Here is a 17773-nt window from a genome sequence, read left to right as displayed (position 1 = left end):
AATGAAGAAGAGGATGAGAATGAAAAAGGAGAGGAGGGGAAGACAAAGACGATGATGGTAATGATAAGTTGATTCTAGCACAGTCTTTCTTCTTATTTTTTTTAAACTGTATGGTGTCTTTTTTTCTAAGTTAACGCCCTACCAAATGTGTCTTTAGTTAGCCCCGTCCTTGTGGTATTTTCAATAGGCACTAACCTTGCCTGGTACAGTCTAGAGGTTGTGAATGGACATGGAAATTTAAAGCAGGTTCTGGTTGGTGCACAGCACAAATTAGTTATATGTGGAGATGGTAGATTTTTGTTGTTGTTGTTGCTTTTGTTTGGTTTTAGATTTTGTTCTTCACCTTCCGTTGTCTCTGATGCAGCTTATATGAAAATAATTGTTGTTTTGTTAACTGAACACCACTCTGTAATTGCAAAAAAAAAACAAAACAAAATTGCAGCTGTTTTGTTGCCATTCTGAATGCCTATAAGTAAATATAAATTTTATTTTAAAAATAAATTTAAATTTTAAGTGTAGTTAGCCTCTTTTGGAATGTATTCTATCAAAGGAAACTACTAATGTTTGTAGTGAAATTTTACCGGCATATCAAATTCTGTGCATGTTATTATAGAAATAAAAAACCTAAGCATAAGAAAGAAAAAAAACTTTCCTTCTAATAATGACTTGGAGAAAGTACATTAGTAAATTAGAAATAAAGTTAAAAAGCAATTTGATAGGCATGGGCTGTTTTATGTTAACGAAAAAAATAAATCTGTATGTTTATACAAAAAGGAAGCTGTTAGTGTATCAGTATTCATTTCCAGAAAAGGCATGAGAAAGAGATTACATTTTTACTATATTCATTTGTGTTGTTAGACAAAGAACAGATATTTTAAAATCTGTACTAAATTAAAAAAAAGAAAAAAAAATTATACAAAAGAAAATAGCAAGGAAAGAGGACAAGGGAAATAGAAAATTTCTTTGGAAATAGAACAGAGTGGAATTTAAATGGAGCAGAAATACGGTTAACAAAAATCAGTGCTTGACTGTAGCTTCTGTTTGTTTAGCATCAGGACCAGTAATGTGGAAAGAGGTGTGGTTGGAAATTCCTCTAGCATGCATGGGGAAAGTTTATCTGGAAGCACCATGTTCTTGTTGTACTCTTTCACATGTCTCGCACACACAGCTGTTCCCTTTTCCATGGCAAGTACCATTCTGCCTTTTCATCGACACTAAGCTACATACCCACAGTATCAGAATACATCTGCTTTTAATCGAATGGCTAAGAAGTGAAACACATGAGCTAACCATCAAGTATATTAGTTTGCTTGAGGTTCATAAATCAGAATCCCATTGTATACGTTCATACCAAAGTCACATTCGGTAATCAAGAAATATGTTTCTGTATTCTATATAAAAATGATAATGTCAAAAGTCTATGGCTGGGAAGGTCATAACTGCTAATGGGGAAAATACTGCTTTGTTTTTCTAAATTTGTCTGTCAAATTGACTTCTACATATTTGTATTTATGCCCACAGATTTGTGTTGCTACCAACTTCTGTCAAAGAAGCTCCTATGTTGGTTTGAAAGAAAATGACCCCCAAAGGAAGTAACACTATTAGAAGGCTTGACCTTGTTCTCATTTAAACAAGTATGTCCCTATGGGGGTGGGCTTTGAGGTCTCATTTGCTCAAGCTTTGCTCAGTGTAACACTCTGACCATTTCCTGTTGCCTTCAGATCAAGATACCTTTCCAGTACCATGTCTTCCTGCACATCACCCTGTCCTGCCATGATGATAATGGACTGAACTTCTGAACTGTAAGCAACCCAATAAAATACTTCATTTATAAAATTTGCCATGGTCATGGTATTTAATCACAGCAATAGAAACCCTAACTAAAATGCATTCTTTTGCACTGGGAAGTGTAATTGGAGATACTCAGGACTTGACAAAATGTGAGAACAGCTGTTCAGTTCTGAACTTCAAACAAGACATATATGTCATCCCTTTCAAGGTTTGAGGAACATTTTGGAAAACAGGAAGGAAAGAATGCAAGAACCAGAGGAAGGGGTAAAGTGTCATAGAACGTGGTCTTCCAGGGCATGATGAAGCTGTTGCATACTTGAACTTTAAGTACTTGTGATTACTTGCATGAAAAGTGTACATGATTGGTCCCATCAACATTCCATTATTGAGAAATGAGGAGTTCATAAAGCCTTACCCCTTCAATGGTATAGTCATTTCTATGCTTGTGCAATGTTCTTCATCAATGTTTTCATAAGTAAGCCTAAGTAAAAGTGTGATCTCTCTCTCTCTCTCTCTCTCTCTCTCTCTCTCTCTCTCTCTCTCACACACACACACACACACACACAATGAATGTAGAAAGGACACTAGTGTTGGCGAAGGCTGCTAGTTTATTTCCCAACTGTCCTGACTCAAAATGATCTCACAGAAACTATATCATTCAAATCACTGCTTGGCCAGTCACTTAAGTGTATTGCTAGCTAGCTTTTACATCTAGAATTAACCCATTTCCATTATTTTATATTTTACCATGAGGATTGTGGCCTACTGGCAAGGTTCCAATTGACAGCTCCATCTTTTCCCTTTGGCGGCTACTTGTTGTCCCTTTGACTGTGCCTTCTTTCTCCCAACATTCAGTTTAGTTTTCCCACCTAGCTCTATTCTATTAAACCATTGGCTGAAAGCAGCTTCTTCATTAACTAATGGCAATAAAACATATTCACAGCACACAGAGGGAAATTCTACATCAGACTAGTAAGGAAAATAGATCAGTGGGAATGAGAGGGTGACAAGAAGTATAAATGGAGATGCATATGAATAAAAAACATTATGTACATGTATGAAAATGAAAATTTCACAATGAAATTTGTTCCTGTTTATAGTTATAACATATGTCAATACAGAACAAAGGCAATGACAGCATAGCAGGAAGAAACAAAGAAGATACTTCATGTGTACTCACTGTGTGTGGCAATATCAGATTACCAATTGAAACTTATTTATCAGAAGGTGGAGAACACAGTAACATCCACATCCACACACACACAAACACAGGGGAAGAGTAGAATAATTATATGGCACAAACTAAAAATCATTTCCTTGCAGAACTGGATCACTAGTTAGCTGTGTCATCATATCCTTTTCAGGAAAGTAATTATATTTACTAAAGAAGGGAAATAATAGATTTTCTTTATTTGAATATATTTTTACAAATATGAATATACCATATAACTCAGAAATTTAGATGAAAATTATTCTATATTCTATTTTTAAAGAAAAACTTCCCAGACCATTATTTTTAATTTAAAAAAATGTTTATATAAAAATGGTTTTAAATGCATCACATTGCTCAGAATCAGTCTAATGTGGAGTAGGGAGAAAATGATGCACATTTTCCAATCACTGTTTCTGCAGTGTGCATACATCTTTCCATATTTCCACTCTGTGTGAAATTATCTATTGTTTAAGTACTCATTTTGTGGAAAATACTGAGAAACAAAACTAACTACTATCATCCATGATAGTAATTAGTGTTCCACTAGTTGTTTTAAATGTGAATTTCTAAATTCAGCCATCCTTCTTGGGCCCCAAGCTCCATCTCTTCCTCCAATCCTCCACACCAGTGTTTCCCATGTTCCTTCCTCCCTGTACTGCTGTTGTAACTAAGTATCACTTCCATTTCCAGTGCTATTTCTCAGATTATACTAAGGAACACCAAGGGCAGCTTGCAGATCAGGTCTTGCTTAGAACATCTCAAATATTGTCACATCAACTTATAATTACCTCTAAATATATGAGACTTATTTTGATAGTTTCCATTTATGCTTAAACATATTTGCACAGCTATGTATATCTTTATGCATGAGTATTACAGATTTTACAAAATATATTTATAAGTAGATTTATAATTACATCATTAGATGCATCAAACAACTAAACTGACATACAAAGGAGATTCTACATTAAGATAGCTAGCAAACAATGTATTTGAATATGAAAATACTGTTTTTTTTCCCAAAAAAAAAAATCATCACAATGAATTACACTTGCCTCATTTTCAGTGACCCTGTTGACCCATAAAATTCTTGAGTGGATGTGTGTCTATGCCTGTGAATGTGTGTGGTGTGTGTGTTTGCATGCAGTTTATGTGGATACATATTTAATAACAGAAAAACTAAAGATTTAATCAATGTGTTGAGAAAAGAAAAATGGTGTCCAATGACCTGAGTTTACCTGCCTAGTATTGACATGAGTTTCTGATTTAAGTATAAATGAGATAAGTTGCTCAATCTGGTTCCTACAAGGTGATCTGTTCCAGTATGAAGCCTTTCTGTCATAGGAAATTAGTCTTACATTGAAAGTGGTCAATCTTGTAAAGATTCACTGTTCCTGGAATCCAAGGTGACTGCAGGATAATGCCATGACAGCGTTGAAGGGAACAAGTTAAATATTCATTGGGTGGTTACCCTGACAACCTTCAGGTGCAACCATGTGACTACAGTGAAAATGGCATATAAAATAAAGATACCAGGTTTTCGTGTTGCTTTTCAGTACTCCATGAGCTCCACATATTTTTAACAAAAGTAGCTTTAAGAGTCTATTTCAACACTACCCTTGTCAAGGTACATTCATCAGTCCTGAGAAAATTACAGTATTGGTCAATCTGGCTTTGAAGTTTCCCTTGCACAATGATAGGATCATACGTGAGACACGGACAAGTGGCAATGGTTGAGGCTTGTAAGTGAAAACAAGATACTTTGGGGGGACATCTAAATTCTACCATAGAGAAAATTAGTAGAGGAATCCAGTGATAGAAAGCATCTGATTAAAAGGATTATATAATCAAAAAATGGGCCATGAATTTAAAGGAGAGCTAGGACGGATACATGGGAGGGTTTGGAGGGGGGAAAAGGCAAGGGAGAAATGCTGTAATTATACTATAGTCCCAAAAACAACAAAAAGGGAATTCTACAGGTAGCCCTCTTGTCATTTTCTATGCCCATGAGTATGAACTCAGAGTCATTTCTAGTGGAAGGAATTTGGTGTCAGGTAACCAAGCATAAGAATGGATTTTCTAGAGTGGTATTGCTGGGTCCAGGGGTAAGTTGATCCCGAATTTCCTGAGAAACCGAAACACTGACTTCCACAGTGGTTGCACAAGATTGCATTCCCACCAGCAATGGATGAGGGTACCCCTTCCTCCACAGCCTCTCCAGCAAAGGTTATCCTTGGTGTTTTTGACTTTAGCCATTCTGACAGGTGTAAGATGATATCTCAAAGTTGTTTTAATTTGCATTTCCCTGATTGCTAAGGAAGTTGAGCACGACCTTAAGTGTCTTTTGGCCATTTGAACTTCTTCTGTTGAGAATTCTCTCTTCAGTTCAGTGCCCCATTTTTTAATTGGGTTAATTAGCATTTTAAAGTCTAGTTTCTTGAGTTCTCTATATATTTTGGAGATCAGACCTTTGTCTTTTGCGGGGTTGGTGAAGATCTCCTAGTCAGTAGGTTGCCTTTGTGTCTTAGTGACAATGTCCTTTGCTTTACAGAAGCTTCTCAGTTTAAGTAGGTCCCATTTATTCAATGTTGCCCTTAATGTCTGTGCTTCTGGGGTTATACATAGGAAGCGATCTCCTGTGCCCATCTGTTGTAGGGTATTTCCCACTTTCTCTTCTCTCAGGTTCAGTGTGTTCGGGCTGATATTGAGGTCTTTAATCCATTTGGAGTTGAGTTTTGTGCACGGTGATAGATATGGGTCTATTTTCATTCTTCTACAGGTTGACATCCAGTTGTGCCAGCACCATTTGTTGAAGATGCTTTCTTTCTTCCATTGGGAATATACCCAAGAGATGCTCTATCATATGACAAGGGCATTTGTTCAACTATGTTCATAGCAGTATTATTTGTAATAGCCAGAACCTGGAAACAACCTAGATGCCCTTCAATGGAAGAATGGATGAAGAAAGTATGGAATATATACACGCCAGAGTACTACGCTGCGGTAAAAAACAATGACTTCTCGAATTTTGCATGCAAATGGATGGAAATAGAAAACACTATCCTGAGTGAGGTGTCCCAGACCCAAAAAGATGAACATGGGATGTACTCGCTCATAATTGGTTTCTAGCCATAAATAAGGGCCACGGAGTCTACAATAGGTGAACCTAAAGAAGCTAAGTAAGAAGGTGAACCCAAGGAAAAACATATAGTTATCCTCTTGGCTAAGGGAAGTAGACCAAATTGCCGGGGAGAAAATGGGATCTTGGGGGTGGGGTGGGATGGGGGTAAGGGGAGATGGGGAGAGAAAAGGTAGAAGGGAAGGAGGGGGGACCTGGGGAAACAGGAGAATTGGGATAAAGGAAACGTGGATAGGGGCGCACGGAACCACAATTCTTAGTTAAGGGAGCCACTTTAGGGTGGGCAAGAGACTTGACCCTAGAGGGGCTCCCAAGTGCCCAAGATGAGGTTCCCAGGTAGTTCCTTGGGCAGCTAAGGATTGGGAACCTGAAATGACCCTATCCTAGAGCAATACTGACGAATATCTTGCATAGCATCATAGAATCTTCATCTGGTGTTGGATGGAGATAGAGACAGAGACCCACACAGGAGCACTGGACTGAGCTCCCAAGGTCCCAATGAGGAGCAGAAGGAGGGAGAACATGAGCAAAGAAGTCGGGACCACGAGGCGTGCGAGACAGTGGAGCTGATCTACGGGGAGCTCACCAAGGCCAGCTGGACTGTGACCAAAAAAGCATGGGATAAAACCGGACTCTCTGAACATGGCAAACAATGAGGGCTGATGAGACACCAAGGACAATGGCACGGGGTTTTGGACCTACGTAATGTGCTGGCTTTGTGGGAGCCTAGCCAGTTTGGATGTTCACCTTCCTAGATATGGACGGAGCGGGGAGGACCTGGACTTACCACAGGGCAGGGAACCCGGACTGCTCTGTGGACTGGAGAGGGAGGGGGAGAGGAGTGGGGGGAGGGGGAGAAGGGTGGGAGGAGGGGGAGAAGGGTGGGAGGAGGGGGAGGGAAATGGGAGGCTGGGAGGAGGTGGAAACTTGCTTTTTGTTTATGTTTTTTTTCTTCTTTTCTCAATAAAAAAAAATTTAAAAAAAAGAATGGATTTTCTACAACCTCAAAGCTTTAGTTGTAGGACAGTTAGTTAGCACAAGTGATTCCATTTTGTTGTTAACTTTAAGAAAAGGTCGTTCTGTGTAACCTGGACTGGACTACAACAATGCTATTGTAGTCTTCCAAGTGCTAGAATTAGTGATGAGCACCCCAGGCCAAACATGACTTTAGTTCAAATCCTACCTTAGTTATGTACCCCACTTTGCCTCTGAATAATTCTCTCTGAAGACATCACTGAGCAACCATTCCATGGTTTGGTTTCAGTTTTCCCTTATAAGATAATATTGGTTTCAGTTGATCTGCTCCGGTGTCCAATCCCAATTTAAATTCTATCTATCCTGTGGGTGAACAAACACACTCATAGGCTGTATGCTGTTCTAAGTTATTTCATGTTGTATCAATGTTTGGAAGGCTGTGTCTTGCCCTGATGGATTCCATCTTTAAAGTAGCATTTAACTCCATTTCAGCAGCAAATGCAGAGGCGGGATGACTGTACCTGTGTGGACACATGAACACCACCACCTGCCCAGTGCTAAATTGTTATGAGTAGCCCACCAGAGATGATCACTCCGACTCCAACACAGCTTATAGCCAATGAAAAGTCTTTATTACAGACAGCTGGGACCAGATTCTGTAATTGTGAGCCAAGATGTGGTCCCAACTGTATAGAACTTGGGGTTTTCAAAAACTAAAACCTTGTCCTGGCATCTCGCTCAGCAGATGCAAGGGGCATTGCCAAAGCAAGCAGTTTGAAGCAAGCAGTTTTAACAGAAGCTAAGATAAACAGTTAGCTAGAAGGGGTTCTGAACAAACAGGCAGTTTTAACAGAAACTAAGATAAGTTATCTAGGACATCCGGTCCTTTGGTTCCTCAAACAGAGTTGGAAAATTTTCCATAGGATTCTCCATTAAGGAGATCAAATTTTAGTTAAACTTGAAATGACCTCAGCACTATCGTGCCCTGCCACAAAATTTTGAAGCAGACTTATTGGTAAAAGTGAAAGGTAATGCCTATAAAATTAGAAGAGGAGATTATAGACATAGGCGCACGCAAATGGGTTAAAACTGTAGCAGTAAACTATGTCTGAAAATTTCAAACACAACGGATCAGGGATGCCTTTAATACTCTCACCTGAACTCCTAAGCAGGAGGCCACCTATGCCTGCAAAGGCTCCATCTACTGTCACCTGATCATTCAGGGTATACTTCAAGGGACCAACAGGCTTAGAATGCCTGATTTCCACAGGGATTGAATTGCTGGACATTAATCTGTCTGGACTCGTCCTGCACCTTCCCTCCACAGTCTGGCACCTTCACAGTTTGACTCAACCCTGCAGCTCAGCTAGCCCTCAATGTTTGCAACAGTTCCGTGCCCTTCTGCAGCTCTCCAGCTAAGCTCCTCAGCATCTTATCAAACCACCTGCAGGGACTCTCTGCATTTGTATCAAGCCTTCTGACTCTTTCCCACTAAGGTCTATTTGAACTCTTTCAACTCTCTGGCCACAGTAACCCATTTGTAGCCATTCTGTAGCCTTCATAGTCACAGACATAGATATTACAATATAGTTATTGTGTAAAGTGTGATGTGTGTTTGAAATAAAAGATCCTGTATTTGGTAATGACCAGCAATCAAGTGAAAATGAAATTCTCTGGCAAATTGCAGCCAGATTAATTGACACGCTTTGCAAATGTATTTCTAGTCAATAAATTCTGATAAGATAAAAAGATGCAAATTTCTCTACCTATGTTTCTGACATAGCATGCTCAAATGCTCAAATAATATCATATCAAAAGTGATGTGGGATTCTCCTTTGTATGTTGTGAATACGATTGGTTAATTAATTAAGAAAACTGGCTAGGCCTTATAGGGCAAAAGAATGGAGGTAGGCAGGGGAAACTAAACTGAATGCTGGGAGAAAGAAGGGTGAAAGCAGAGAGAAGTCATGTTGCCCTGCTGGAGATAGACGCCAGAACTTTAGCCAGTAAGCCACAGCCATGTGGCCATACACAGATTAATAGAAGTGGTAAAATTAATATGTAAGAGTTAGCCAATAAGATGTTAGAGCTAATGGGCCAAGCTGTGATTTAATTAATACAGTTTCTGTGTAATTATTCAGGGCTAAGTGGCCAGGAGCCAACAAGTGACCTCCTCCTACACAAAAGCACTGCTCTGATGATTATTATATAAATTGTACATTTGGCAGGGCGGTGTTTGCTCATACCTTTAATTCCAGTAATCGAGAGGCAGAGACAGGTGGATCTCTGTGAGTTCCAGGCCAGCCTGGTCTACAGAGTGAGTTCCAAAACTTACTCCATAGCTACTGGGAAACCCTGTCTCAAAAAACTCAAGAAAGAAAGAGAGAGAGAGAGAGAGAGAGAGAGAGAGAGAGAGAAGAGAAGAGAAGAGAGGGAGGGAGAAAAAGGGAAGAAAGAGAGCGAGGGAGAAAGAGAAAGAAAGAAAGAAAAAAATTGTAATTATTGCACCATCATTTTTCAAGAATTTTGCTGTGAATACTGTAGAGAAGATGAAAAACTTGGGGGGTTCAAGCACCTAATTTTGTACATCACTGAATAGTGGTGGAAAGCATTGCCAAAGAGAATTTTTTGAAAGTCCTTAGACTAAAAGCAGTTCCATCAGATATATTTTATTTTCTTCTCCATCACCAATTGATTGGCTATAAGAAACTGATTCTTAAAAAAAAAAAAAATGTGTTTCCCTCTCTTGACTTACCAAAATGTTATTTAGAGAGTTTTAGGACAGAATTCCACAGTTCTGAGATATCCAACAATCTAAGGTCACCCCTTGTCTCAGTAAATAAATTAAGAAGACAGTAAAACATAAAGTGAAGAAAACCAACCAACAGACCACAATTGCAGAGAACTTAGACAACAATGAGGACACTAAGAGAGACTTACATAGATCGAATCCACATGGGAAGTAGAAAATTGGGAGCATGGGGACCTTGAGGGAGGATTGAAGGGGAGGGGAGAGGCAGGGAGGGGAGCAGAGAAAAATGTAGAACTCAATAAAAATCAATAAAAAGAAGTATAGGAAGGGAATGAAATTGGTGTGTGCACAGGAGGAAAGAAATGGGATCCAAGGACGTTTAGTTCATCCTCAGGGTGTTGATCTGAGCTTTAGTTTCAAGAGGAAGGATTGTCATGTGTTAATAGCCTAAGTTAATATTTATAATCACAACTTAATGGTTTTTAAATTTTAATCTACTTGTAATATCCATTGTGTTTCCCACTTTAATAACATTTTGAGCATATCTATGAACCGTTAGGATTCTAATCATGCTAGATGAACTTTTTCCTTGTTCTTTCCACAGCATGTTCCCAGTTCTATTATTTGATATAAAAGAAAAAAATCTGAATTATAGAGAGATTGAACTGTTAGGTCTCAAACTCAAAACAAATGACTGAGGTGCCTATTTAATATATCAAAGCAGACATTGGCTACCAGGTTCTCCCAGCATCTCTCAGTACTTGTTACATAATCATGCTTTCGGGTGTACCCATTCCTTACCCTTAACTCTTCATCACAGGGGTGTACTTCACTTCTCTCAGCTTCCCTGACGCCTCTATAAATCAGCCATTTTGACTAAACAGCTCTTTTTGGTCTCTTGGACACCACTTTTGTTTCCCACTCTTCTGGCCTCTGGGCTCCTGGCTCTCTCCTCTCCCCTCTTTTCACATAGCCAGGTCAACCTGCTGGCCGTATTTCATCGACTACTTTCTACTATAAAATCTACAATCCCTTAGTAGTAGTAATTTACCATGGGAGAAACTCCACCACAAAAGCCTCAACAGGTAACTAAGCTCTATACATGTCTTAACTATGGAGTTAGAAGTATCTACCTGAAAGGACTTTCTTCCTAAGCTCACTGCTAAGGTTAGTGCAGGCCTAAGAAGACTCTGGTTCCATCTGACTTACAGGCTTACAGTCTTTGCCAGGCATTGCCCATATATCATCTGTCTGTGTCATTTGGGCTTTTTCTTGGGGCTACCCAAAATAGAGCAGAAGTAAAGATGAAAGCAAAAGAGTCTGTGAAAGACACAGTGCCTTTTAAACCTACTCTGGGTAATAACGCCTATCCTTATGCTATACTGCTTGTTTTAAATAACTCAGGTCCAGGCAAGATCAGAGGCAACAATTTTATAGTGCCATGAATACCAGAAGACAGGAATCATTATGAGCCCCCAAATAAGCCATCAGCCAAGCACTGTTATCTGTCTCGATATAGATGACAGCACAAACTGCTTATATGATGCGATCAAGTCAAAGCCAGTAATTTTCTCATTAAATAAATGATGATAACAACCAGATTGACCAAAATCTTGTGGCTACTCAAGAGATAAAAGAAAACACATAGAATATGAAAAGTTAAGAACTTGGTATAAATATGGTTTTGACTATGCTATTATTTCTCAAAATCAAGAGATTACGACTAACTATTTTGATTAGATCATATTTCTCCTTCATCTACATCCTCATTATACTGCATGGCAATTCTAAATTATTCATTTTCATTTTCTACTCATAGATATGCAAGCGATCACCCAAAGCTTGAAATGAACGAAGAAAGAAAACTAATGTTTATAAAGCGTAAGTCATACATTGATTGCTATATTGGGAACTTTATATTCATGATCTCATTAAATCCTCACAATAACATTCTAGAAGGTAGCTCTTCTGTTCCAAACTGAATCTTAAGGAAAAATACAGCTTGTGATTAGACAACACTTTTATTTTTCCTTTCACTTGTGCATTGTATGTCTAATAGTGTCTTTCATTCTGTCTCATCCAGGGAGTTGTGAGGTATAAAGATGATCTTACAGTAATCTTGTCAAGCTTTGTACCCTTCCAGCCAATATTCTAATAAAAAGATATCTGTAGCCATTTCTCACTGTAAAACTCTTACTGTTTAACACACCACAGTTCATTGGTTCATAATCAAGTACGTATTGGCTTCCCTATATATTACTTGATAGTATTAATGTTCTAGTCCCTCAGGTTAGAACAAAATATTCTCAGAATAGAGTAAACTAATTCCTTTTCTCCTGACTGGTTTTGATTTTGTGTGTGTGTGTGTGTGTCATAGAGGTATATGTTTGTTTACATGTGTGTGAGTCCACCTTTGTGTGCCGTGCATGTTCATGTGTACACATACCTGCAAAGGCCTTAACTTGATATCAAGTATCTTCCGCTATTCACCATACTTTATTAACTGGGGCAAGTTCTCTCTCTGAACCCTGATAATGTCAATTCCAGCTAACCCAGCTAGCCATTTGGCCTTAGAAATCCACTGCCTCTGCCTTCTGACTGCTGGGATTACAGGCCTCTGCCGTGGCTGCCTGGCTTTTCACGTGAGATCTGAACTCTCGCCTCCACACTTGTGAGGCAAGCACTTTATCTGCTGAACATTTCCTAAAATAGAAAATAAGGAAGGTGCCTAGAAATGCATGGAGGGGGAAGGACCTAGGACTTACCACAGGGCAGGGAAATCTGACTGCTCTTTGGGCTGGAGAGGGAGGGGGAGAGGAGTGGGGGGAGGGGGAGAAGGGTGGGAGGAGGGGGAGGGAAATGGGAGGCTGGGAGGAGGAGGAAATTTGTTTTTTTTTTCTCTTTTCTCAATAAAAAAAAAAAGTTAAAAAAAACAAAAAAACAAAATAAGGGCTAGTGAAATGCTGGAGGTTAAGAGTGCTTTTCAGAGGACCAGAGTGCAGCTTCTTGCATCCATCTCAGGTAGCTCACAACTGCTTTTGATTCTAGCTTCAGAAGATCCATCACCTTTTGATGGACTCTGAGGGTACCAATATTTATGTGACTCTCTCGCTCTCTCGCTCTCTCTCTCTCTCTCTCTCTCTCACACACACACACACACACACACACACATGCCCACACACACACACTACATATATCATAGTGAATTCCTTCCTTACTCCCATCTTGGGCTTTCACCTTAAGTTTCCACAACACACACACTGTTTATACTTAAATAATACACTCATTTTATCCACACAATTAAATCAATCAGCAGTATCCGGCCTAAGTGTAGTCTGTTGGGCAACTATGAATGAATTCCAGTGATTTTGATACATCCTGAAACTCCTTTAGACCACTTTTCTTTATAATTGTCCTCACAGTCACTTTTCCTAACTACAAAAGACTCAAAAATAAAATAAGATCTTTGAACTTATTATTTGAATGAATGTAATATTCTCCAGCTCTGTCAGACATTTAATTCACATAAAGAGATTCTGAATGCCATTTGACCATTTCAAGGGATGAAAGAAATCATTACAAAAATATCTCAAGTGCACTGATGAGGAAATCCAATGATGCTCACAGAAATCATAGTATCATAGGAATAATTTTACAGTCTTTTAAAATGACAGATGTGAAGATGGGTATACTTATTAGATAGCAGGCTCTAATTGACCACTTTTCAAAACGTCTTTAATAATTTTAGTCCACACTTAGCCATGCCCTACATGATGAGGATTCTTCATAAGTCATACCAAATGAATTAAATTTGTGATTTTTATATGATTATATCCAATACAAGTATAGTAGGATCGATAGATTGAGACAGCAGGACACAAAGTAGTTTGGGAAAGAGGATCTGGAAAAACTGGGGTGAAGAACAAAGCAAAAGCCAAATACATTATGAGACATTCTCAAAGCACCGATAAAAGTATTTTTAAAACAGAAAAGAAGATGAATGGATGAATTTCTCACAATGTCTGCTTCCACATTTACATACTTTGCCTGTTGATATCTAGGTATGAAATAAATAAATAACTTAGATTCAAGTTGGAGTTTATGCATAAAATTTGCTAATGATGGGCCTCTCTGGCATTTCCAAGGGACAAACCTAAATATTGCCACAATTGCTGTAAAACATAAGCTACTAAGAAAATAATCAGTCCCCAGTGAGCTGCATCTCTCCATACCTCTCTTGGACAGTTGTTGGACTAGGATGACTATAAATTAATATAAGGGATAAGTGTTCTTAGCTAACTAATCATAAAACTGAAAGTGTACACCCAGTGTTCATGCTCATGAATTGAGCTGGGCACTATGTGGGACACTGCTTTACTTTCAGAGAATTCATTTCCCTGTTTGAAACTGCCAAATATAAACTCATAAAGTGTGCTTTCTATAATGAACATTGCCAAAAACATACTTTTTACAGATCAGGATGCCATAACCTTCAGGACAAGCTAAATCTTCTCACTTACACAAGTTGCTATCTGAAGCTCTGGTATATGCAAGTAGCATATGCTCCCCAAAGTCCAGGTATATTCAAGTAGCAATGATTTATTTTGCAGTCCCTCAAAGTCCAATGCAGAGGTAGGCAACTCCTTTAGTAATTATGCTCTACTAACCTCATATTTGTGGGGAGATTTCATATTTTCACCTATAATCTCCACGGCCAACCATTGCAATGAACATTTAGCTCATGCTTGTAGGATATTTGATGCAAGTGCTGTAGCATGTCATAAGGCAGGGTTTACCTAAAACCATCAGGTACTTTTTCAGGGTCTACATATTAGATAAACACTCTGGGTTATTTCAAGCTTACAACACATATATATTTATATGTTGTGTGGTTGAATCCATGTGTTGAATTAAGTATTACATAGGGTTACTATATATTTGATCAAACAGTATTCTGAGATTATTCTTGATGTTATACTAGAAATACAGCAGCATTTGAATAAATAAATAGACTAAACATAGAAAATTGCCTTCTTCAATGCCGTTGGCCCTCAAAAGGATCAGTTATAGTTTCGTATAGAATAAAGGATTTTAAGCTTGTGGTTTTTGTTTGTTTGTTTATTTTATAAAACAGAGAGTACAAAAATATCAACAATGAAGCATGTAAAATACAGAAGTATATGTCATGACCTAAAACATTTTATTAATCTTTTTTCCTTTTTCAAGGTATTTTTATTAATGTTTTCAGAATTTCGTATGATACTCTTTATTTTTATTTATTATTATCTTATTTGGCCCCTTCCCATGCTCCTCCAGATCCACCTTGCCTGAGAGTGTGAGGTTCAATATTGTTTTATTCTGACTTTGTATATGATGAAAGCATCAATTCCCTTTGACTCTCAAGCCCGTTAGATTTCAGACTAGAATTTACATTAGTGTCCCTCCTCATTCTTAGACCTTTTCTTCATTGGATTTCACCTTGCTAAATGGACATCCATGGAGAAACCCAGATCATCCATCTATTAAAAAGAAAACCTGTGAGGGGTGTCAGGTGGAGGCTGGAGAAATAGCTCAGCTGTTAATGAGTGTTGGCTGCTGTTTCAGAGCTCCTGAGTTCAATTCCCAGTAACCACATGATGGCTTCCAGCCATCTAGAATGGACTGTGGCATGCAGGTATACATGCAAATGGAGTCCAAATATACATAAATAAATAAATCTTTTTTAATATTTATTTATTTATTTATTATGTATACAATATTCTGCCTGTATGCCTGAAGGCCAGAAGACGGTGCCAGACCTCTTTCCAGATGGTTGTGAGCCAGCATGTGGTTGCTGGGAATCAAACTCAGGACCTTTGGAAGAGCAGGCAATGCTCTTAACCTCTGAGCCATCTCTCCAGCCCAAATAAATAAATCTTAAATCACACACACAAATACTAATTAATAAGATTATTTTATTACATAATTTTATGCATATCTCTAGCTTACATTCTCAAGGCATACATGACCAATCAACTATTTTTTCTATGTCAAATGTGATGGTGCCCTCCTATAACTTCCTCAATACAGAAACTAAGGAAGGAGAATCATGAGCTTCAGGCCACGCTGGGCTGTATAAAAAGACTCTATTTCAAGCTAACCCTTTTACCCCCAAATTATTTAAGTCACTATTATTTGATTCATAATGGCTGTCATCATGTTAAAAAAAATGGTACTCTGAGAGTCAAATTAGAACAAAGACTTTAAAGAGATCCCCATTATGAGAAAAAAAGAAAACATTCATTTCAACCCTACTTTTGTGGACCATCACAAATGTAAAATACATTGTACTGAAGTACCCATGAGTGGGCCTTTTTCAAAACTATTGGCCGTGTGTCATCTCTGGAAACAACGCTCCTCATATTGAAGATTTCCTTCAAAACTTTTAAGGCTAAATGTGTTGCCTTTAAAAGTAAAGGAACAAATGAGACAGTTCCTTTAATCTGGGAAGCAGATCTATTTTTAAAAGCCGTGACCTAAGCTACAGTCCAGAGGACTCTAAGCATAGCCAGATTTTAAATTAATTTTAAAATTAGTTGTATTTACAACAGAATTTTACTAGAAAAAAAACCCACAAGATTAATTGAATATGAATATGTAAACAAGAAAAGTGTTCTGAGGGTCTACTTACCGGTAAAGCTTTATACACTAATTATATTAGTTGTCCATCACTCTGTGAATCACTTACAGTACATCAGTGCAAGGATTTTCAGATCTAAAAGTACCAAATGAAATTTCCTGGACCAAGTTACTTAGTAGCTCTAACACCTCTTCATTCTTAAGTTCTTAAATTTCAGCATCCTCTTCTATCCAATGTAGAAAATAATGTCCATAATCTAATTGTTTAAAAACTATTCTCTGATAATCTTTGAGGATTAAATGTTAGCCATATGGAATGTTTTAAGACTGGTGTCTAGCACAAAAAAGAACCACAACACACTAACACATTTTATTATTAAATTGAGTACTGTTATTCACCATGAAATAAACAAACACAATACTCAAGTTTCAATGGCTTATCGTGGAGGAATAAATGCTTCCAAAATGCATTGCCTGTATAACCAATCTATGTCTCAACCCTGTTAAGAGTCGGGAACTTGGATCTGGTCCAGGCAGGCAATGCTTTGGCTCTTGCATTCTCAATGGACAGATGGCATTCAGCTGACAGAAGGACTAGTCTAGAGGGTCCAAAAAGGCCTGTCTCCTATTTTAGGTGACTTGGATGAGATGAAAGGAAGGTGGAGCCCAGAAGAGATTGCCATCCCAAATGCACACATGGAGTGAGGCCACTTCAGTATGGGGCTCAGAAGGTAATTAGGCTTAGTAATGTGACTTCTCGGGATTCCAGGGTGAGGGGTCTTGGGAGGTCCGTTGGCACAATGTCACTTGTACTGTTTTCTGTTGTTAAAATCACTCTTCCCCGGTTAAAAGGGGAGGGATCAGAGAATGGACAGTGGTGGAGACATGACCATCTGAACACATTATATCCTGTTTGTTTTCTGTGCGGGTTTTATATTTGAGTTTAAAACATAGTTTATCGGCTACCTTCTTAAACAGTTACTGGAAAGAGAGTTATTGTTCTGTTTACGATTGTCAGGAAGGAAATACCTTTCTTTTCGCCTCTAAGTTTGGTTCTTGAGAGTGTGACAAAAAAAAAATCACAAAAGGCAAATTAGTAGGAAAATGCAAAACAGATTTAATTTCCATCATAAGCATAGGGGTTGACAGAGAAATATGGTTCTCGGCACTGATTAGGGTAGGGCTTACATACCATCTTAATAGGGTCTGTATGAGGGCCAAAGAGGATTTCTAGAAGAAAAAATACTTTGGGGAAAAAATCAATGAACCTTTAGGAGAATGAATG

This window comes from Microtus oregoni, unplaced genomic scaffold (genome assembly GCF_018167655.1).
Source record: "Microtus oregoni isolate MIOR12 unplaced genomic scaffold, Mior012 000021F_ref0000039, whole genome shotgun sequence".
Taxonomy (NCBI): Eukaryota; Metazoa; Chordata; class Mammalia; order Rodentia; family Cricetidae; genus Microtus; species Microtus oregoni.
The sequence above is the reverse complement of the archived record's forward strand: the minus strand, read 5'-3'. Positions refer to the sequence as shown.